The sequence below is a fragment of the Siniperca chuatsi genome, linkage group LG18, assembly GCF_020085105.1.
Source record: "Siniperca chuatsi isolate FFG_IHB_CAS linkage group LG18, ASM2008510v1, whole genome shotgun sequence".
In the NCBI taxonomy this organism is placed as follows: Eukaryota; Metazoa; Chordata; class Actinopteri; order Centrarchiformes; family Sinipercidae; genus Siniperca; species Siniperca chuatsi.
This window is the reverse complement of record NC_058059.1, coordinates 16,880,647-16,904,940: the sequence shown is the minus strand read 5'-3', so window position 1 is coordinate 16,904,940 and position 24,294 is coordinate 16,880,647. Positions and strand designations below refer to the sequence as shown.

Here is a 24,294-nt window from a genome sequence, read left to right as displayed (position 1 = left end):
CCAGCAGTTTGTGGGCAGCATTTCTAGTGATTCTCCAATATGAATAACGTTAAGTATAATAATTTCCACTCTATGCCAATAATAAGACAAGATCTCACAGATATTGACTAATTCACATGAGTAAAATGGAAAAACATACATACATACGGACATACCATTAGAGTGAACACACATAGCTAATCTACACAATCATAAAAATGAAATGTTAATGGTATGAATTGTAAATGTACAGTAACACATATTAACACGGCTCTATTAAAAAGAACAGCACATTCGACAAGTCTAAGCTACAATACACAGAAGAGAGAAAGTTCATAGGAGACACAACAGCACTGGAAAAGCACAAACGAATGTGACTAGAAATTTGCCGGCAAGGCCACAACGACATAGCAGTTTTCCTGAACACAATGACCACAAGGACATGAAAAGAAGCAACAGCAACACACAACCACCGCCACAGTGCAAAAAATAAAAAAGTCAATCAAACAAGTTATTTAATAGTGCCCTAAGTTTTAAAATCACACTTTTATCAAAAAGAAAATCTGCCAGTGGGGTCAGCTACTTTATTTTATTCAATTTCAACTGAAATATTCAAGAATACTACTGATTCACTAATGTTGTCTTGAGGGAAATGTCCAGTAGGAAGGTGACATTTTTTGCAACATTTTTTGCAATACCTTAAGAAACCCCACTGCAGCTGACAAGGAAACACAAATAATGTGTTGAGGAAATAAGCAAAGGATACACAAGGATGTATACAAGCATCATATTTACTCTGTTATTAAAGAGCCATTTTCCTCAGGCTTCGGCCAACCTCTCAGAGCCCACAATACTGACCTGACGGACAAGTCAGCGCTGTACCACATGAGCCTAGAAGACAACACACACCAGCCAAGACAACACCAAGACAAGACCAGACAGTTAATGGCAGACATACAAACAGAAAAAGCATCATGTAAACAGGTTGAAATGAGGCAACCGGTGTCAGGTGTCACTGATTCAGATAGCTTATAAACACATAGCCGATATACGACCAATGTTAATGACTGATTAATGCAGAACACATACATCACATAATATATCCATTCAATATACACACTGATCTATTGTTTATCGAAACCTTTTAAGCTACTATACTATCAGTGATTACTTTTTGTCAGCGAATGAATGTCACCCACATCTTTTTAACATGCACATATGTACAAAATTAGCATATATTTCATATGTAATAAAAAACGAAAATGCAGCTTATACAGTATTTGTATTTACACCTATAAACCCAAACATAGTCCCGTACACAGGGATTAGGGAACGTATGGCATGTAGAATCACAGTGACATGCATAAAGTCTATTATTTTCTTTGTGTTTTGTTGTGCAGCATGTGCTGCGTTTCATTTCCGTGTGTTAATGCGGGTATCCCACACAAATTGAAATGTGATTAAATATCCTCACAGTGAAACACAGACTCATATACTATACAGTATGCTAAGCCAAAAATAAGCATGTAGGCAAAAGCCAGAAGAGGTTGACACTTCTGATAGTAATACCACTTTATTGTCCTCGGTGTAGTCTATTTGCCTCTGGCTTCCCCTCACAAACACTACTGTTTTCTATGATAAGCAGTCAGGACTTTGGGAAAGCGGAATACAGACATTCAATCTCTGAACATCACAAACTCTCTGTCCTGGAAGCATTTGATGGTTTTCTGTACTGTGGGTCTGCTCTGACAGAAGTCATTGGCAGAACATTGGATACGTGTACTTATTATAGTGACAGCTCCTGTCACTTCTGATTTTGAAATGAGTCCTTGTGTCACTTCAAGTTGAGACTTCTTCTCACAGTTCAACATGCATCTCATCTTCTTTGCACTGTAACTTGGTAGGTGCTTGCAGAAATACCTACTACTACTACACTATGTTAATGTTGGCACAGACAGAGGATATGTTTAAGTCTATGTTTATTAAGAAAAACCTTTAATTATCAATTGTATTTATTATTAAATCAGCAGAAAAAGAAGATGACCAGCATAAAGGTATGCTTAAAATTAAAGACACACAGTACGCCACAGTATTTGCCAATGGTATTGGCTACTGTGTATTGTGTGTGAACCTCTTTTGTTGCATTCTTTATAATTGTGATTGTTCACATAAAACACATGGATATAGTTGAGAGTTTTTAATAAGATGCAGCAACGTTTTGACACAGAGCACATTGTCATCAGAGCATGACTCTCTCAATCACATTGTGATAATTATTTGTAAAATGCACTTAAAAATAGTTAATCCTTATTTCTTCATTCTCTGATTTTAATTTAAAAAGGGTAACTTACTACTGTTGTGCAGCTAACAAGAAGCTCTACTGCAACGTAATACCTTCAGATGATAACAAAAATGCACATTTAACATTTCATTTGTATGCAAAACAAAGACATTATGGTATGAAAAATGTATATTTACCACATAATATTTGAGGACTTTAAGTTAGCCAACATCAACTTAAACAGATAACTACTAAAACCTATTTCTAATTTCCAAGCTGTCTATTAATGGACAGTTGGAGAGAGAGGGAATGGCAGAAGAGAGAGAGAAAGAGATGCAAACAGGAGGGAAGAGAGAAAAACAAAGAAATGAGAGAGACAAGTAAAAATGTCTATATCCTGACAAACATCTTTCTGTCAGACACCAATCCATCTCTACAGAGACATCTAGCTAGTAGAGTAGGTAGTTGTCTGTGTTTGTCTTATGAAGTGAATGAATTCACGCAGCATATTTTGGGTGTAGTATGATGAATACTGCTGGACAGTGTAGACAAAAAAATGGTGGCTGTTTGTCATTGTGAGCATAAACAATAAACTCATTCACATAATGCTAAACAAAATGCATACGAAGACAATTTACCTACAAACACGCACGCACGCATGCACGCAAAGCGAAATTAAAAATAGCTGTGTAGACGCCACAGTATGTTAGTGTTGGCACCAACGGGGAGGGAGATGGATCACAGTAATGAACCCTCATGGGTTTAAACAAAGACCCACTTCTACCACAAAAGACAGATAGATTCTAAAGCAAACTCACACACACACACACACACACATAAGATAGAGGCAGACACAAAATATAACAGTCCCACAGTAGAAGGTAGATTTACACACAAAGCTACAGTACACATGATTTGCAGGCTATGACAGCAGAAAACAGAGTAGTAGAAGCCTTGCAGGCCCCCTGCTATCTAGTCTATCACACAGTCATGGGTACGAGTAAAAAAAAAAAGAAGCAAAAATAGATGTATTTGTATAAACATACACCCATGAGTTAATTCAGGTGTGTCAATAAGCATCCACATGTAACACTGTATGAAAAAAGCCACATCTTGCATGCCATTGTGGGATTTTGTCCAAGCATCATTCAGTAGCAGGAGTGCTCATGGTTTTATCAAAGGTTGTTCTAGTGGGACATCAACCCCAAACCCTGGAAGTGTTCATGATGCCCTCCACCACAGATACACAGAGAAAGGAACCTCTAAACCTAGCAGTGGCACTGCTGAAACCTGCACTGTGCAACACAGGGACACATTAAAACAAGTCGCCTAATTTATCACTTCTAATATTACTGGCACTGTCTCTTCTTTCCCACTTGGCTCCACAATTCTTCAAGTCATTCCCAAATTCCCTCAACTTAGGCCTCTGACTGTAAAATACCTTGGCAAGAAGACCCAGAGTTAATGAAAAACGCTGATCAGTATAATCACAATGAAACACCTGATCTCGACCAGCAGTGACACACTGTAGCTATTTTCACATACTACACCCTATTTCCTGAGACCCTCAAGTCGGAGAGGAATCGGAAGTATGTCGTCCTCCACAAATTAATCCCACTACAGTCAGTTAAATAAGTCACCTCATTCTGACCTGTAACCTTTCTAACTTTCATCAGACCCTGATCACTGGTGTCTGAGAAATAACACATGAACAAATAAACAATATGCAGTAGTTTAATTCCCTGAGTTACTGTAAATATTGCCATTTAAAAACTAAATTACATAATTTTCTACAGTTTCATTCAAATCTGATTTGTATTTGTATTCAAGATAATACATGTGGCAGACAGGCTGATGAGTGGACAAAAGTAAGATGATCAAATAAGCATTTGACAGTTTAATTTAGTTAATAAATGATCTTGTTTGTTGCTTTTTGCTGCATCTTTTAATAATGTTGTTAATAACTGATGAATGCTTTGTTGGGTTCTTTTATAACAAAGATAAGTATCTAAACCATTTGTGTATACAATACTTAATTGTGTTTAAGAGATGTAACATGCAAATGATATTAGCCTCGATTCATAAATGAGGTGTCACAATTTTATATTTCTGCCCAGTAGAGTGGAGATCATTTCAAGAGCATGTCTATGCCTGGCAAGATGAAGTCATAGCCCTGAGAATGAAAAATCAATAGAGTCCAGCAGGCTCTAAAAAGTGGGAGTTGATCCAATATCGATGGATGGATGGTAGGAGTATGTGAGTGTGAGATGGCTCTCTGCAAACACATATACAATAGACACAAAATTCAAGTGATGCAAATACAGGTAGAAGTACACATGTATACCCACCCATGCAGGAAAAGTGACTGAAAAAAGACAACTTTTAAATTTTAAGACTGCATTTGATAGTCATGACCATTCTTATTGTCATAAAAATACAAATGTAAGACTTAATTTAAAATTAAATGACTTGTTAAGAGAGACACATTTTGCATTGTGGCTTTTTGAAGCGCTCCAGATTAGACAAAGAAATGTCTATGACTTACTGTAGGTCTAATAAATAGTGAGACGTCAGATGTGTTTACATGCAAGTCAGTCAACTGCACAGAGCTCTCTAATGAGAGAGGTTCATAAAGATGTTTGATGTCACCTATTGTTGTTTGCTCCAAATCCTTACAGTAATCCCACAGAGAGGATATATGTACAGTATAGACTGCAAAATCACACACTCATGACCCTTCAAAACCAATCACGAGTAGTCTAAGAGTAAAACTAACACTGGCCGAAGTCGAACATATCTTTGTGCAACCAGCTCCGTGTCTACAAAAGGTTGCTCGTATGAAGCTTAGCTGCTCTTTATCTTAAAAATAAAAATAAGAGTTGAAGACTGAATAAAAGATTAAATGATTTGTTGAGATGAATATATTTTGCTGCGCACCAAAATTCCTCTTTCCTTGTGAAACAATGATGAGACACATCAAACCGAGGATCTTCCTGTTGTCTTCTCTATCCCAGTGCTAAAACAGAGCATCTGAAATATTTATAGTCTCTGTCAGGCCACTTCTTCTGTAACCCATTACAATCAGAGAATGCTTTTCCTTACTTTTTTTATATATATATATATATATATATATATATATATATATATATCTTGATGTCTAACTGTATGCCCCCCCCACCCCACCAACACACACACACATACTGTCTGCTGATATTTGGGCAATTATGTAAGTTTAGAAGTCTGAGACACAATATGCTAGCAAGGACAAGTAACATGTAAGAACACACACAAAGAGGGTGCGAACAGAGGCACTTACACAACTACTGCACACACATATATACACACACGCTTTGTGCACGCGTACATGATTCATATTACATGACTCACTTTCTGCCTTGATGATGGCATTAAGGGATAAAATGTGATACTTACTGACACCATACTGATATTCGTCAATAATGATCTCAAAAAATTATGATCCTTTTAGTTTTAGTGTGAAAAAGCCTAAAAGAAATAGTGTTACATCATCCTCTAAGCTACATAATTTATTATTCTTCCATTTAACTTTCTCAGTCTAAAGCCTAACTTCATAATCTACTGTCTCATGAGAATAATCCCCCAGACCGCAGACGTACCGTACACACATGCTCAGGCAAAGAAATACACCTTTCTGTCTTTTTACTGAACATTTTCATTGCCTTTCTGAGATTTGACCAGGTGACATGGGCATGAACATTTTTCCTCTTAACTCACACTTCTACCTGGTTTTAGTTTAGTTTCAGTTTTAGTTTTGAGCATTTCTGCCTACAGTACAGAAATGAAGGGAGACACAGGAAAGACAGACAGCGAGGGGCAATAAAGAAATGTGCCACAGGGTGAGGCAGCCCTGAACTCACTGGATTCATTTGCTCAGATACACATCATATCTACTCATTTCTTACACCTTCAACCGCTCTGTCTCTCCTTCACCCTCTTGCTTGTCTTGCAGCTTTGTGCAACCTCTCTCTTTCTCTCTCTCCCTCAATTTGCCTCCTCTCTCTCTTTTTATAACCTTTCAATATTTATGAGCACTGCAGAAATACTACTAGCAAAGCATGCTGGGTAGAGCTGTCCCTCAGAGTCTGCTCCTGACGTCATCACTCTGTGCTGACATTCTGGGCTCCCTGCCCCGTCTCTGTGTCCGAACAGAAGTCAAGTTCCCTGACAGCACAACTGATATCTGAAAATGCATTTTAATAAAAACACAGGAAGTGTCATTTTGGAATTCAGTCATTACGTACAGCAAAAACAGGGCTCTGAGTGCACAAAGTGTCTTAACTAAACTCTTTGGTAGATGAGTGTTGTGTTGCTCAAGATCCAGTAATAAAAACTGCGTTAAATATTTCAGTGTTCATCAGAGCAAGAGATCTGAGCCATTTAATATTATAGGAGTCCGATCCGATACTTACATTTACCTAAATGTTGATTAAATATGTATCTGACACACTGAAATAACAGCTGTAGCCTACTAAATCTGACACACCTTATTTTTCTCAAGGTTTTTGATCCCCATACTGTAAGTCCTTGTTCAAAATTAAGTTGATGAGCTTAAATTATTGATATGGGGCCAGGCCATATATTGATATATATGGGCCTGATATGGGCCTATCACAGATATATCGGTATCGGCGTATATATTTTCTGATATGCACCAATATGAAAACTATGAAAACTTATTGGAGAAAACGATGCTTGGGGTGATTTAGAAATGGTGTCATCATGTAGTTTATCCAAATTATTTAACATGTTAAACAGAATATTTTACTTAAATATTCTTTAATGAAGTTATTAAGCAGCCTTCTGAGTACCTTTGCATAGTCATATCGGTGCAAAATCAGTGCACAATCCACATAGAACAGGTCTATTTCTTCTCTTTCAGCTCAAAAATTCACCATAATTTTTTAATTTTTCCCCTTCAAAAATCTGTATTGATCTCAGTTTCAAAAAACCCATTTCGGGCGGCTGTACAAAAAAGTAGAGTGCCTTAAAGAAAGGATTGGAATTTTATCGGCTTTATTTTAGTTGATACCAATCTTCTATTGTGGAAGTGGCATAATGGCAACATTGCAGAGAAAAGAGGAAAAGTTTTAGTTACTGTTTGTCAAAGTCCAGTGTTAGAGGGTAGTTTACAAAATTCAGACAAATTGTGATTAATAGAAATATTCTCAAAAAGCAAGCAAAGACAACAGACCCTGTTCATCATGGCAGACATTTTGACATGTCACTGCAGGACACACACAGGTGTTGCTAATAACGATGACTCAGTTCCATTAAGGGTCCCTGTGGTCCAGCATGCACAACACCAGACCCTGGACCATTATGAATGTTATTAATTACACCTGTGCTTTTTCTGCAATGACACTGAAAAAATGTCTGCTATGAAAAAGGTCTATACCCCCAATACACAATCATTATATAATTACAAAATACATGATTAAACAAATGGAAAACATGCCTTTATGGTTGGAGATAATGCAATGACTTAAAAACACGCCACAAAAAAGCACTGCACTACTAGTATGCCATTCACAGTGCGTAACAGCACTGCTGCACCAATTTTCATTGAAGAAGCACATTTACATGAACTACAGTTTATAATCTGGAACAGTTTTAGATGAGGATTATTTTTACCAGGTGCTTGTGCAGTCCTCCTTATAATATTTCTCTGAAGCAATGTGCTAAGAGGCTTGGGGCTGATTGGCCAAAGCCACATTAACTTTGCTTGGAGCAAAGCTGTCTGTGATTGCCCAATCAACTTTAAGAGGTAGGCTCTATAAAACAAGCCCCACCTGATGTAGAAGTTGATTTCAGCTGTATCAGATCACCTGGGACTTGATGAGACTGACCTTAAATGTGTGCTGGCACAAGGAAGGGGTGTGCCTCTCATTTTTAATAGCTTTTAAAATCTTCATCTGGAACACCCCTTCTGAAGGAAGCCTGTGTGAGGCTAAATGCTGTGGTCTTATGCTGAATTAGATTTGCTGGTACAACTGTTATATATTGCCACACTTAACACCTAAATCTCTCATTTAAAGCAATAGTTTGACATTTTGGGAAATATGCTTATATGCTTTCATACATGCATACATACATACATGCATTTCAGAGAGTTAAATATGAAGATCAATACCACTCTTCAATCTGTCCGTTTAATATGAAGCTACAGCCAGTAGCCAACTACCATTTCAAGAGGGAAACAGCTAGCCTGGCACTGTCCAAAGGAAACAAAATCTACCTATCAGCAGCTCTAAAGCTCACTAATTAACACGTTATAGTATAAAACCATCAATTTGTCATTTTACAGGGAGTTATGGACTATTTATTTATCTGAGAAGTTTCCAGGCAACCAGGAGAGACTCCAGGAAGTTACTGGAAACAGTCTGGCACAAAACCCTCCTTAAAACTGCATATTTTTATACTTCTGTTTTTGTATAAATTAAACAAACTAAATATTACTTAATTATTATGTTAATTAGTGAACAATTAATTTCCCCCTGCTTCCAGTCTTTGTGCTAAGCTAAGCTAACTGGCTGCATAGCTGTAACCTTATAATTAACAGGCAGATGTGAGAGTGGTATCAATCTTCTCATCTAACTCTCTGCCAGAAAGCGAATAAGTGTATTTCCCATAATGTTGAGCTTTTCCTAAGGTGTTTGTATTTTATTGATGAAATCATAATATGAAATATATTACTGTTGTTAAAATTAGATTTAGAAACAATGCCAAACCAAAGATTTTGAAAATAAACTAGATATAATTAAAATGCTCGGTTCAACATGGGTAAAGCTGCATTTTTAATACATTAAAGTCCTTTATGAAAGAGAAGGGCAAACCCAACAAATCATAAATGGTGCATAAAGACACACAATCTGCAAAGACAGAAAAGAGAAGAAGAAAAAGGAAGACGATAAGAAGGAGAGACACATAGAAGCTCGGGAGCCACAATGTCTGAAAGTCATGTGTGCATAACTAATGCAAAGCACTCAGCTGCACATGGTCAATGACTGCACTACCTCCCATAAGACCAATATACAATCACTATGACAGGAAGAGGCAGTCAGCAGGGGGAGGAGCAAAAGTGATGGATAGGAAGGAGGAGGGAGAGAGGAAGGACATCCAGAAGAGAGGGTGGGGGGTCTGATAGCATAAAACCAAATAAAGGAAGGCATAAAGGACATAAAAGGGTAATGAGAATGAATGAGTGAGAGGAAAAGGGACAGAGAGGTCGTGGGGACGTGTGGTTTGGGTGTCCTCCCCCAAGAAAATTTTATATCATTTGACTAAAAACTATGCATTTTCCCATAATTTTAGACTATTATCATTACAATATTAATAAAAAAACACACAGGTTGTAGTTTTTCATTACCCTCAGACATTAGCAAGAAAAAAAGTGAAACAGATAAGCTCACCGATGATGTGAGCGTGATGTCCTGTAGTCATCCCTCACATTTTTGTGAGTGATCGCACTGTGTGCCATAACAAATAATAATCACACAAAAACACTGGTTAAACAAGGCTTATAGTGAAGGGATTTGAACTGTGATTTGCTCATCCTCATGTTTGTGTATTAAAATGTTTGTGTATTAAAATGCCCATCCTAGGGGTGGGCATCTTAGGATTGTATTTTTATCTTATCCATACTCGTTCCATAATCGGCCTGGTTCTTTATCAATACTCTTACCGGTTCTTTTTCATTACTAAAGAATTGTTTTTTTTTTTATTATATATTTTTTTAAATTATAAATTCAGAACAGGATAAGAATTGATTTACATTTTTAAATATAACTAAATATTGTTTCTAGAGCAACAACAGTAAAGTTCACAACAGCACAGTATTTCAGTGGAACCAAATCAAACAAATAAAACATTACCTTCACTTCACCTGGTTCACTGTCCCCACCGTGTTCTCTCTGCTCCGCTGTGTGTGTAGGAGCTGAGCTCCGTCCTCGGTCAAACACGCAGAGGACAGGACAGAGAAGCTATTGCGACCACAGAATATTTTTAACGGATCTGAATCTGCATGATTCACGTGGATCACATTTTCAGGTTGGAAAATCTGGAATTCTGTATTAATCTGGAAAAATCACATCCCTGATGCATACTGAAAACAAGCTACAAGATGTAATACCTCTGAAAATGGCGCTTAAGACTTTTTAGTACTTTTTAATTGTAGCTAAGTTCATTTATCAACTTTTAATACTTTTTAAGACCACTCAGACACCCTGTGGTGGTTGAAAATGCTGGCTTTAGTGTGGTTGAAAGGCCAAAGCAGAAACGAATGCATTAGTGTGGACATGACTTTTACGGTGATATAGAGAAGTAGAGGTCAGGTGCAAGTGAGGAAGATGGAAAGAGGAGGGGTGAAAGCCAGCTGTGAGAAGAAGTGTCTTGTTAAAGCAAACTATCTGTGTCTGATGGGAGAGATGAATGTCTTATCAATGAATCCCCACTGGGAAATTGTCTTTTTACTTGTTCTCCCTCCACAGGAAGAAGTCAGAGGTCATGGTCAGATACAGAGCAGCACCTCCGGGGCTGTATGCAATGCAATGCAATGATTCAGCCTTTAAATATAGCCTGTCTGTCTGTCTGTTTATCTATATATCAATCCCAATGACTGTAAATAAATCATTATATATAGTCTATGATCTATCCATCCATTCATCCACCATCAGTGGGTGTGTTGTTTAGATCTGGATTTAGGAACTATGCCATCAATTAAGAAATTCTCATCATAACAGCTAATTATTTGTTTTTCTTGTCTTCTCAAAACATTCCTGAACAGACAAACACGCAGTACATCTGCACAAATTCCAACACACACACACACACTTGAATTCCCAAATGTACTTGAATTCACACACACAGGAAACAAAAGCTTCTCTGCGCTACTGTCTCAGGAGATGACACACTGTTGTAACACTTTCTCGTTTCAGCGCTGTCAGTTTATCACTCCATCCTCCCCCCTCCATCTGTCATCTGTTCATTTTGAGGTGATCTCAGGCCAAGAACAGCCGAGTATTGATAACGTTAATGTTACTTCAAGCAGAAGTAAACACAGAGTCACTGGGTGGAATCCGAATGGATGGTCAACACGAAATATAGCAGATGACAGAACACGGTAATGTTAAGCTAAAACCTGTTTTGGGCTATTTTAATATACTGTATATCCCCATGTTTTGTTTTTGGCCCACAGCTGTTTTTAATAAATTCCTTGAATGTCGTTCATGGTAGCAATACTACTTGCTTTCACCTACCCAGTCTTTTTTTTCACTCCAGTGCTCCTGAAGGAGAGGACGCAATTACAAGCAAATGCAATGCAACAAGCCGCTTTTTCCCTAGGCCTTAAAGTGATCAGTATGGATCTCATGGTTGATCTAGCACAGTACATGACCCATGTATTTCGGCCGGAAGACTTTGCTATAGTTGTTGATTTTTTTTAAATGTGTGTTGAATAAAGGACTTGTTTATAACAACACATTATGTAGTCATATTTTCAAATCTCCAGTCAGCTTTTAGCACTGACTTAATGTAAGGCCCTATGGAATCTGTTAAAGCTTTTTTCAACTCTCAATTCCGCAATTCCGTCCATGATTCTGTTATCACAGAAACTATAGGGCCCTACCTTAATGCTGCCATCAGTCTGTCACTGGCCTGTGCTAGGCTCCCGTCAAAAAAGACACTTGCTACCAGGCCTAGCAACTTTTCTGGGGGAAACCCTGTTTACTGTAGGTTGGCAAAATCTTACATACACATTTGCTTAGGCATACTTTTACTGCATATAAAATGTCTTATTAATTATCTTATTCTATTTGGTAGTTGCATTTCTATAAAAGCTTGTTAAGCTCATGCACAACATTTTAGTGACCAACTTATTGCATTTCATTTTGTTTATTTAAGTAGATTCAAGACTAAAAAGGTGTATCACAGAGATATGTAAATGTGCATCAAGTTTATAAAGTTCAGTGAACAAAGAGTTCAGTGTTCAATTTTTGATACAGTGTCCATTATTTATGTAACTGAATTACTGTATGAACTGGGTTAATTTATGTAGTGCATAAAATACAATAAAATCATGCTTGTAGAAGAGTGTTGTTCAAACATTCATCTGAAGACGTTACTATATGAAACTCTTGTGACCTAAAAGAGTATATCATGCTCTCTGTCTCATTTCCACATTGCTAACACATTTGGCCTGACTGATTCCTAAGTATCTGTATACCTGAATGAGTATGTAAAGCATGTGTGAAGAAACACATATTCTTGAGGCACTTTTTTTTTTTCTTCATAAATGCTTTCTATAAAAGCAAGACCCAGACGTGTTCCAATACAGGTGCCACCCTCTCCTCCCTACTTCACTATGCCTTCCATCAATATGGTGAAATAGATGTGTGCATATCTATTTCTGAGTGACGTGTGAAAACCAAACGCACGATAAAATAGATTAAGCCTGGCAAATAAACGAGATCAAGCAATGTTTTGTAAAAAATAAACAAACTAGTGTTCTCCCTTTTTAGCCTATATGCTAATCAATCTTGAGTCATGATGAAAGGTTATAACAGAAAATGCTTGGTATTACGGTAGTATACCGTATAGTAGAGAAAAGCATCAGTATAACAAACAAAACCACCACTGGATTAGATACCAGCAAGTTAGCCACAAAACTCAATAGGGAAGTCACTATAAGGTCGCTGCAGTATGACTCAGTAGTTGAAGGCAGAGTTGGATGTTAGATGTCAGAGTATCTGTGATCGTGGCCTGGGAGGAAAAGATAGATGGGCTGAGAGGCGTAGGGGGCTCGGTGTTGGGGGCAGGAGCTGCTGCCCTATCGTGACGTTGACTGACTGACTACCAAATCACCCATGTCATGAATCAGGACTGTAGAGGGCTCTGAAGCTGACACATACTAACTCAAGCACACTGACAGGCACAAGACAAATACACAGTCTGTATGTGAATGCACGTGCACCCAAAAAATCCAGATGTACAGATTTACACTCAAACATTTTAATACACAAACATGTACCTGTGTGCTCAATTCATGTGCAGACATGTCTGTATGGACACACACTGTAACATGCTACATCAACTTCAGCCCTGCTGCCATCAGGCGGTCACAGAAGCTGACATATGCTCCTCACTGCAGGATGTAAAGACTCCAACACACACAAATATACACGTCTCAGCTTACTGCTCGCAGTATGCAGTGTGCATACAACAGTCACAGGGCCTCCACACGAACAGTGGTCAAAAGCTGTCCAGTTCAAGAGCCATGACATCCCTCAAACCCACACAGTTTTTTTCAACATGTTCCATAATCATACATAAATGTTTTTCTTCCAACACAAATGCAAACCAACAATATCTCACATGTAAACAGAACCCAGTCCTAAAAGCTAATCTCCTAGTAGCCTTTGCAGCACCACTGAGGACAGAAATCCCTTCAGTATCATTCACTCCCTTTCTCAGCAACAATCTAGGGGACACATACATAATGAGGGGAGGCTGATGGACCTCAAACTAGAGCAGCTTTCTTTCTCTCTTTGTGTCAGAGAGAGTGTTAATCAAACATACTGTATATGTGAAAATATATCAGTGCATGTCATACACCATAAACCATTTGAACAATACATGTGTAGTGTAAATTTGTGTCTTTCTTGACATGTCATCACATGCAGTTCAAAACATTCAGGAATCCAAACACAAATCTGAACTGATACAAGCTTTCACTATATTTATATGCAAATGGTCTGAAAATCTTCTAAAAATCTTCTATCCTCACAAGACTGGGAAACAGACTGGACTGAAGGAGGAAGAAGCTGAGAGAGCAGAGGTGTCATTTGCACCCTCCGTTTTGTTCTTCACTCATTAGGATGATTAAATTCTTGGAGCACCGATAAGAACAAGAAACATTAACATCAGGAATATGAAATACCTGTGTTTATACCCAAGTGTTTGCATATCTGTGTGTGTCTGTGCACATAGGTGGCAGCTGTATGTTCTGACATCAGCACAGTGTGCCGGCCTCACTGTGCATGTCTGTGTTAGTGACAGCAGGTCATCACTAATCACCCAGTGGGTGCAGAGTCATACCAGTAAGTGACATGCTGAGAGAGGCACAGAGGGGCTGATGGAGGATGAAGGAGGAAAAGTCATAGAGGACAAACACAAGATGAACTAGAAGACAAGATTGTAGGAGGGCATTGCTACATCCAGCCATTATTGTGAGTTCACAACTACCACTATGACTACTGCTTCTAAAAATAATGATACAGCAATAGTATTAACGATAGCAGTGTCAAGCTCTGTCTTGCTATCCTTAATGCACTGAGAATCTGAGCATTTTTAGTTATAAAAGTTATTAAATATGGTACACTGATATTTTAAAGGTTATAGGCATACTCAGAATGAACTTTAGTGAAACATAATCACCACTTATAAAACCAGAACCACAAAAATGGCAAATCATCTCAACATGCCACCACAAGAGAATAATGGCATTATCCTTAGCCACAAATTGCCATTGCTGGTCTGATGGATTTCACGGGATGGTGACCACTCCCTGAGGCCAGTCGATAGAGCCAACACCTTATGATTCAGCATTCTGTGCAGGTTCACAAGGGGTGTTTTAGCCCACGAGGAGCCATTCATCAACGGGACAAACTCCTGATATCAGGTTCAGGCCTGAAGCGCAACGTCCAGTAGGGGTTAACACATAGCCTATTAATTTAAAACTGCAGCAAGTGGCTTGTCCCCAGAGGCCAGACAAATACAATTTTCCATAAAGTCTAGATTAGAGAAGTGAGTCACGGAGAGAGAGAAAATGAGAGAAACTGGAATACTAAATGAATCCTGATCTAAACTCATTAACATATCGAAAAAAAGGGCCATGGGCCAAAGTAGACACTAAGACGATCACAGTGACATAAACACAGACACACACAAAATGCGAGGCTATTGAATTAACCAAAATGCCTGTATTCATCAATTTCTCAACACAAGTCAACAAGACAGTAAAATGGCACTGACACTGCAAACATAAACCATATAGCTGGTTGTCAAGTTAAAAACTTTGCATCAGCTTTTCATTTTCACTGCTGCAAGAATCCTAATATACCCAAAAGAGAACATACTGTACTGTGCTCTCAGTTTAAGGAAAAATAAATTCACTAAATGCATTATCAAGCTTCCAAAAGCTATCCAAAACACAAGCTGGTGAACAAGGATGCAAAGTGGGTGGCAGCATGACTATGACACATGTCACATGATGTAGCAATGAGAAGTCACTTAGCTCTTTCCAAAGCTCATGCTATTATAAACCTTATGCACCAGGGAGAGCTAAAAATATAGAATAGACAAGCTGACACACTGCATTTGCAGAAAGCTGCGCTTCGTTCAGAGCACCATCAATCATCCTCATCATTCACCAGTTGCTGTTGTTTGTTGTCTGTGCTGTGTATCAAAAAATGTGATATTCATACACGACTGTACACTCGCATGCTAACAAATTCTACACAGAAACCATAAATGTCAGGCTTGCACAAGAAATAGAACATTTTAAAATGCTAATTCCATTTTGGGATAAAATGCCTGCATGTTAAGAATATTGTTATTTTGAAAGCTCCATTCATAATTGTGTTCATATTTTCTCTGCTGCAAGACTGAACACTATCACACCTTTATAGATATATATATATAGACCCTCCCTTATGGAACACACACTTTTTATATCACACAAGTACCTGGCTTTGAGGACAATCTATGTACTCAGCACTCTCTTTCTAATTAATATTTCAAGTCAGAGTGAAAAGACCCCTAAAACCATGTTATTACCATGGTACTGCTGCAGTGTTATGTATAAATTGCATCAGATATTTCCTTCCAAAATTGGAAGGTAGCTTTAAAGGACAAATACAATAAAAATACCTACAGAAAGAGAGAGACAAGACTTCCAGATCTTACTGGGTCATTACAATGCCTGTTCTTGACCTCATTTATTATTTCAAAAGTTAAACTGGCATGGGAGAGATTTGAGCACTTTTATGATAGAAGGTGTGCACTTACAATAGTGCCAGTTTCAAATATTCAGCAACCAGAGACAGATTTGTAAACTGAGCTAAAGATTAGATGCTGTATTTACAATGGCAAGAGTTGTTTTCTCTCGTTTTCCAGTGGGGGAAGCAAATTATAGTGTAATCACTCTAGACTTTTTGCATGGTTCAGTGAGCTTGGTGTCTTGAATTCTAATGAAGGCGAAGCCTCAACTTGTTAAACTATAGGATTAAGGGGGTGTTTTTAATATGTATGCTATGTGCATATTTGAGAGGCGGTGTGTCTGGGTGTTTCGTCCTCTCACCTTGGCCTTCCCCATGGGACCACTGGTGTAGAGCCAGCAGCACACACTCTGTCACCCTGTCGTTCATACTGCCTTAAAACAGCTGAGTCAGACTCTCTGCTTCATTACAATCAGGCCACGATCCACAAATGTTCGAGCTTGTGTGTGTTTGTATGAGTCATAGATGTGAGACAGAGAACAACAGTGTAAAAACTTAATTGTGTGTGTTTGAGGGAGAGATAATGTAAGAATTCAAGACACACATGCAATCAATTAATCAATCAGTTCAGGAGGTGCAGTGATCCACGTGTGATACTCAGCGATGTAGTCAGCCCCTAACCCTGCCTTCAGGCTGTCAGTGTCTGCATCATCATGCTACTGTCCCATAGCTGGTTTGAATTTGTCTTTTTGCTAACCAGAGGTGCTGCTGTGAATGAATCATACAGTGGATCATACAGTAACAGCAGTTAATGTGCAGATTAGAGAATTTCTCACTGTCTGTAGTTTAGTCACTGGCTCTACTCCATGCTCTTGTGACTTTGGTAACAGACGCTAACAGGAAATAAACAAAACAGATGAAAGGATATCCAGCCAAAGATGAATCTCCAGTATGGGCACGAAACTCAGTATTATCCCTGATTTGTTATTCCTTCTTCAGCTAGGCAATTATTCTGGAAAACAGGACGACTGAAGGGTTGAAATCATGATAAAATTATCCACTCTGTGCCTCCAGAGCAGTAATACATTTCCTGGATGCAGGAACACAGGACTATTGATTTATCAATATCATCTAAATGCTAGAAAATCATAGTTTGACTCACAGGCTGTTCTGGCAAAACAGAACAGACTGCTAATGGATGGTTGTCCTATGGATGATTTGTGCTATCTGACTGTTTGCTTGAGTTGCCATAATACACAAGACATATTGTAATGCTTGCGCATGGCTAACTGCCGATAGGTCACGTAGCTGTTGTGTGAATGTTTGAACGCGTTCAACTAATTCCTTGGCTATTATTCCACGTTCTTAGCTTGTCAAATAACAGGCATCATGGCATTAGGGAAGAGCTTTAGGGGAGGATGGACGGAGGGAGGTGGAAGGATAGAAGAGAGGGGAAAGGGCAAATCTCCATGTCAGTTAATGAGGCTGAATCTGCACATTAAGCAGTAAATTAACATTTGGTACGGTTTGGTGTATGTGCAGCACATCCTTACCAGTCAATAACAGCACAGCCGTAAAGGACTCTACCACATACACAGACAGAAACACATACTGGTCATGCTCTAATTCTGCCCATATCTGAAATAAATCATGTCATTTTAGACTTACACATTTCCAAACTTTTGAAGTGTGGTGAATTGCTTGACTGCCTGATGATGTGTGACATTAATTCTAGACTTTTTTAAAGACTTTCTTATGATTTTTAGAAGCTAGAATGAGGACTAATGCACATGTATATACATTTCCTGGCTTTTGATTATACAGTGGGGGAATTGGCTGGGCTGACACATTAGTTAGCAGCCGACTCTGGTAATGCAACTACAGTGCTTGAATTATGTAGGCAGTGGCACTGACATGCGAAGTGAGTCAATTTGCTGACAGCAGCATGTCGGGGATTCCAGAGAGAAAGCCTTTTAATCGTTTTTGAATCCTGGGTATACAGATATTTGGGGTTTTGGGAGGAGGACTAAAGAATGTGTATGGACTCTCTTTCCATAGGGTTCTTGGTTTCAGACATAATGACGTCATTCCATTACACACATCAACAACAAGCATGGCTGAAAGCGAAAGTAACATTGCTACCGGCTCCACAGTGGAGGAGTTAGTTCCAAAAATGGGAGCGACTGTAACAACAAACTTATTTCACCTCCTCAAGCAGAAGCACCTGGTCGAGTACCTACCATTAAAAATCAGAAGGAGTAAGTGTGGTAAAAAGAAGAGGGATGAACACAAGGAAACAGTTAATGAGACAGTCATAGAGGAGGGAGACAAAGAGGCAGAAGGAGAGAGAGGTGGGGGAGGAAAAAGAGGAGAGAACGATGGTAAGATGCAGTGAGATAGATTCTACGAGGAACAGGGATATGCAAAGAGACAGAAAGACCTCATTTATTATGACGGAGAAAAGTGCTGAGGGCATGGTGAAAGAACAAACAGTTGCTTCACTTTCCCTCCTTCCATCTAGAGTTTAAAATTGAATTAGCAATGAAGTATTTATACAAGTTCAGTGTGGATTTTCCAACTCATTGCTTCTTTACAGTAGACAGCAGAGGAGGATAGTGCAGGGAAACATACAGCACTGTTGATTGGTTCCTTTTCCTTTTTTTCTACATATATATCATGGACATGATGACAAATGCACAGCCAGAAACACAAGATCATACCCACAGGGGGAGAAGAAAGATAAAATTATAGTGAGAGAGGCAAAAAGTAGCAGAGGGATGACGAGGATGATGAGGATTTAGAGTCGACTGAGGAGAAACACTCAGTTTGAGTTTGCATCTAGCTGTCTCCACTTGCTGTCGTATTCCCAGCCTGGCTGCCTTCAATGAGTGCTGATGCAAGCTCTCTCGGATCAGGGAGTGTGAAGTGATATCAGTGAATGAATGGCAGCTGGTCTTGGCAGGGATGTTTGGAAACTGCTGATGTTATACTCTGTCCGTTTCAGTAGTTGAAAAAAGCTAGAAAACAAACACTGTTTATAGTAAGTATTCCTTTAACCCAATCACTTTGATTTTAACTGGCTGTATGTGTGTCTGTGTGTGTGTGTGTACTGTCCACCAGCGTAGATTGGTTATTGAGTGATAAGCCTCAAGAGAGAGGAGCCATTCCATCTGCGCAATCCCAGTGACACATAAGACCCTTTCTCATCATGCAGACCATAGACTGTATATACTGCAGACAGGCACGCACGAGTGTGCACACACACACACACACACACACACACACACACACACACACACACACACACACACAATCAATTAAACCACCACCACATGTGCATGCCTCATTGGGTGAAATAAAGGTGACACTACTTGTCAAAAAACACTTACTTCCAGTGCATCAGGAAATTAGTATCACACCTCTCTTTTCAATCCCAAAAAAAGTCAAAAAAAGCCTCCGAACGAACATCAGGCCTTTTAAAGCCACAGCCAGGGGTTAAGATTGGGCTAAAGCCTGGTGTATTAATAATATGGACGATTAAAATTCAATAAGTTGACAAAGGAATTTTTTTAAAAGTTGCTGGAAATATGTTGGTTAGAAAACAAATACAGTAACTGTATTGAATCCACACTGCTCTGACACAGTCTCAACCCAAACTGAACAATATAATCTTCAAAGAGGTATATTATATTATTGCAGGGAAATTATATTAAATTGCGTTGTATTGTATGTGTGGGTCCATCCACATTTTACTATTTGACTCAATATCTATCAAATCCAGCGTTGTTCAAGGCCTAAGATCAATCTCAAGTCAGTTTGGAGCATGTGAAAAATATATAGTTGCACTACATTTTCAAGCACTTCAAAATGTATACAATCATAACCATAGCCAATAACAGGATGAACGTGCAACAAATCATGAAAATATCTCATAGCACCACCACTATATAAAATCCTTGATTTTAATCAGGTATTGTGCACACATCAGCCAGCACACAAATTGTAAAATGTGTTTAAGCCAGCAAAGGAAAGTGATGGAGTCAGGGTGTGCCTGAGAGCGGCTGCTTCAGTGCATTAGTGGGCTCCTGCAGGCCACACGATCCATGTAGACCTTGAGGAGCACTAATTCCATTACATAATGCCCAGCTCCAGCTCTAAGTGTGTGTGTAGCTGTGTGTGCACTTTGTGGGCATATCAGTGCGTGTGGCATCGTGCCAGTCTGTATCATTTTCATTCTTCCTCTAATGATTCTAAGGAATTAACAGCCCTAACATACTGATATTGTTAATGACCTGTGATGAGTCGACTGCATCATTAGTACTAGGTATATACTGCATGTAGGTGAATTATGTAAATTTGGGGTGCAGGACAAATCTCTGAAAAATCTGGAATACAATAGCTGTCTGACTCATGTTTTCTTATTGATACAGTCTCATCTGAGGCACTACTAGTTGAAATGAAACATCCACATATATCTGGGACCATGCAGAGCAGTTTGAGAGTGTAGCTGAAGCAACAAACTTTTTTCACTCCAGCATTTCGTGTCTATCTGGCAGCCTGTGCAGCAAATTAGATGTCTCATCACCAACCAAGGCATGCCCTCGTCCATCTCCTCATCCCTTCATCATCCCACTGCGTGTAGTGTTGCACCGTAATCACCATGGTAACATCCGTCACTTTAGACCTCCCGTTGTCTGACCCCAGGGTCACAGTAAACTTTGCCAAAAGATTTACAGCTGTTACCCCTCCCTCTGCATGCCAGGGCTTCACATTGGTTGGCCTTGCTAACAATGATGATGGATGTTCTGATTAACAGGCACAGGCTAGCAAATGAGCTGTGACTCTTGAGGAACTCAACGACACAGTGACTCTCTGACAACACCAACTGTTGCTAGTGTTGCTAAACAATGCCAAAACAACAAAAAAAATTATAAAGATTTAATGCAAAAGTGGCAAATATGTTATGACAAAAAAGTTATGACTTTAACCTTACATGTGACTCATGATTTGAGTTCAAAAGGTGGCAGCTTAAGTCCCATACTTCTAAATAAAAAATCTAAACCTCACACAAAAATACAGTGTAGGGCTGACTTTGTGTTTAAATGTCATATAGACATTACTCTCAAAACACTTTACTTCTTCATCCCTGCAAATGAAGATATTTCTACAATATAATATGAAAAGGATTAATGAATTTCTTCATTATACATAAATGCACCAGAATTGCAGGTAGACAGCCACAATGGGTACCAAAGTTTTGCATTAATGGAGCAAAATGCTTTTCCTGATATTTATCAAAGGTGTCTGACAAGGCATGCTTATCTAAAATCACTTTGATCTTCAGATCAAAATATGTGACAGAGCTGGGTCCTAGATAAGCCCTCAGAGATGTCTGATAAATATCGGCCATCATGCTTCTATTCTGGAATCTTCCTGTGTTGTTTGAGCAGGTATGGATCCGGGGCAACATCAGATACAGTATCAGAGCAAGTGCTCAGCTAGCACACAGTAGTGGAGTGTAGATAGATGGATAGCTCTGGTCTCAGATGCAGTGTAATCCTAGGCTGGCAGGTAAATATAGCCTGTGGCTGCTTCGGGCTGGGCTGAGTGCTGCTTTGCTCTGCTCGACCTTGGCTCATCCTGCCCTCCCTTTCCTCAGAAGGGATGAAAAGACAGCAGCACTATCACTATCACACTATCATACTACCTGTTACTGTTGCCTTACAAAAAAACATGCATAGTATATCTCTAAAAATCTTCAAAAATTGACTAAAGCTTTTAGTATACCCTGCACCACCTGAAATTGTATATTTGTAATATTATTATTATGTTTGCAGTGTCAGTGCCATTATTATTGTAATTGTAATATTATATTACTACTTTTATCTGTAATGTTGACATTTTCAGAAAACAAGAAAAGTTTGCAGCTATCTGGAAGCACATTGAACATCTAGCAAGCTAAAGACTAAAACACATTTCTCAGGAGTTGGTGGCGACCAAAACAGAGCTAAAAGGGCAGTGACAATTGGAATTACATTTGTCATAATGCCAAAAACATGACTCTAAATGAATGCTAATGTGTTGCTCTGTGTCTGCTGCATGTGTACGTAGGCAACTGTTTGCTAACATGTTAGCCATAACACCTAACCAGTATGAATCTGTCACCTTGTTTTGATGTTTTTATGCCCCCTAGTGGCAAACAATTTATGAATGCAGCTTTACACAAAAGTGTAATGAGTAATGACTGCAATATTTAAAAAATAAAATAAAAGAGACACATAAAATCACATTTGAATTATGAATACCTATACATACATACAGGCTTGTGCACATCTATCTACACAAATACACAGGTTAACCCAAAACAAAAAATGCACAAAGAAGGATAAATCACATACATTAGTCCCTTGGATTCTAGGACACATCCTTAAGAGACCCACTCTCATGGGCACGTATAAACATACGCCATTTCCTCCCCCTCCCCACACAAATACACATTGAATCAAAGTATTCTTTTCATACCACCTCTTTCGCCAAATCTGGGACAGCATACAATACTGTATTTAAACACAGTAGAATTGCATCTCTGTGTGCAACAAGATCTGCAATGGTTTGATACATAGTTTAGAGAGAAAAGGAACTTTAACTGTCAAAGGCAGCAGCTGAGTGGAAAGCTGGAAAGTATGAGGGGCCGTACAAGCCATTATACATTCTGGCCCTCTCACATACATACATTCTCCTTTCACATACATATATTTTCACTCTCACGTTAATTTATTTTCATTCTTACACCTACACATTTTCACTCTCATATTTATACTTCACTTCAACGACAATGGCTTTCTGGAACTCCCAAACCGCAAGTAAGTCTGTTTCTCTTTGCCGTTGTTTGTTCACATAGAACCTAACGTTAGCTAGATGTCACATGGCTAGCGCTAATTCCAGAAGGCTTCTGCCAGACCATCATAACGTCAGTTAAAAGTTAACTTTAACCCAGCCCGGTTCTATGTGAGAAAACATCGGCAGAGAGAAACAGACTTACTTGCTGTTTGAGAGTTCCCAGTGAACTCATGGAAGCCTTTGCCGCAGATTTGTGGTGATGCCAGAGGCTTAGAGTGGACGAGAGAACGGCTGGTTCAGGAAGAATGACGTTCTGTATGCAGATGTGAATCACGCTCTCCTTGCCCCCTCCCCTCAGACCCAACCTCAAGCTTCTCAGCCAATCACAGCATGACAAATGAGCTGCCATCTGTTTCCACTATCTCTCACATATACATACATTCTTCTCTTACATACATACATTTTCTTCTTACATACATATATATAATATTAAATGTATACATTGACTACATGTTAATAAGAGCAAACGTATAACTGTGTGAGTGAAAATATATAAATATGAGAGTGAAAATGTGTGGGTGTAAGAATGAAAATAAATTAATGTGAGTGAAAATATATGTATGTGAGAGGGCCAGAATGTATAATGGCTTATATGGCCCCTCATAGAAAAGTGATACAAGTCTTCAATCAGTGCTGCCCTGTGTACCCTAAAAAGCTGTCACATAGTATATATATATATATATATATATATATATATATATATATATATATATATATATACAGAGAGGAGGATGCTGGCCAAACTACACGCCATCTTGGACAGTGTCTCCCACCTGCTCCATGACGTGCTGGTCAAGCAAAGGAGCACCTTCAGCGGAAGAAAACTGGACATTGATCATTACATCTCTGCCATAAGTGAATAATTATGCAATATTCTGTGTACTACTCCCGTGCAATATTAGTTTTCCCATGTTAGTTTTTCTTATTTATTGTTATTGATATTATATACCTCTATTACTCTCGACAGTACATGCACCTCTGCTTATTACTTATTACTTATTTTATTATATTGTATTATTATACTGTATTATCATCATCAACTAGTAAACCCACTTGGTACTTCACACTTAGTTTATCTTATACTTATACCCACCTGATACTTAA

At 38.7% G+C, this 24,294-nt stretch overlaps 1 protein-coding gene across 10 annotated transcripts in view; it reads right to left on the bottom strand.

The window, feature by feature from the left end:
* The window catches only part of LOC122865454 (ankyrin-1-like), a 79,854-nt gene that overhangs the window by 46,212 nt on the left and 9,348 nt on the right, over nt 1-24,294 (bottom strand). The window lies entirely within an intron of this gene.